The following is a 988-nucleotide window of genomic DNA, read 5'->3' on the forward strand; positions in this document are numbered from 1 at the left end:
AACTCCTGACCTTGAGCGATCCACCCACCTCGGCCTCCCAGAGTGCTAGGATTACAGGTGTGAGCCACTGCGCCCGGCCTTCACCAGTTCTATATGCCTTTGTGGATGTGTGTATAATTTTATACAGTTTTATCTCACATGTGGATTCGTGTAACTACCACTGCAATCAATATATAAAACTTGCACCACCACAAAGATTCCTCCTTTTATCTCTTTATAGTTATACCCATCTTCTCCCCCTAATCCCTGTCCCTAACGCCTGGCAACCACTAATGTATTCTCTATCTCTATAATTTTGCCATAACAAGAGGGTTATATATAACAAACCAGAGGACTGACTCACACCTCATCTCACTGCCATTGGTTGTGGCCGTAATGAGTGATTAAATTTTTTTTCTTATTTTTAGTGTTGTAATAAATTCTAGACAAAATTTTTGTCAATTATTTGCATTATAAAAGTATTCCTGTTCTACTTTAATGACTTCTATTATCTAGTGAATACTTTATATAGCTATAAGTTTGGGGGAGAAAAACAGAAATTATACATAAAATTGCCTTGAAAATTAAAGGACATGTATGCTGAAATGCATACTATTCTCAACCAGCATTAGTAGTCTTGAGCTTGAACTAGAATACAACTAGTACTGTTGTATTCTGCTACAGTAATAGAATAGCAGAGGTCTCGTGGCTTTCAGTGCAGCTTCTCAATGTCCTCATTATTCGGCACTGAGACATATGATCAAGAGAGATACGGCAAAGTCGATAAGGTGCTTCTCAGCTTAGGGAACAAATCATCTTTGGCATCCATTTAGGCTTCACACTTTCTGGTCATGTCCCTTCAGAAGTACATGTCTAACTCCCACTTTAGTCAAGCAACATCTCATCTCATTGGTTACTCATGAATTCCAGGTTGTTAATAGACAATCTCAGCAACCAGGTAGCTACATGAAACCTCAACAAGATTGTCATTCATTTTTTTTTTTTTTTT

Source organism: Propithecus coquereli, unplaced genomic scaffold, assembly GCF_000956105.1.
Source record: "Propithecus coquereli isolate 6110/MARCELLA unplaced genomic scaffold, Pcoq_1.0 Scaffold358, whole genome shotgun sequence".
NCBI classification, from domain to species: Eukaryota; Metazoa; Chordata; class Mammalia; order Primates; family Indriidae; genus Propithecus; species Propithecus coquereli.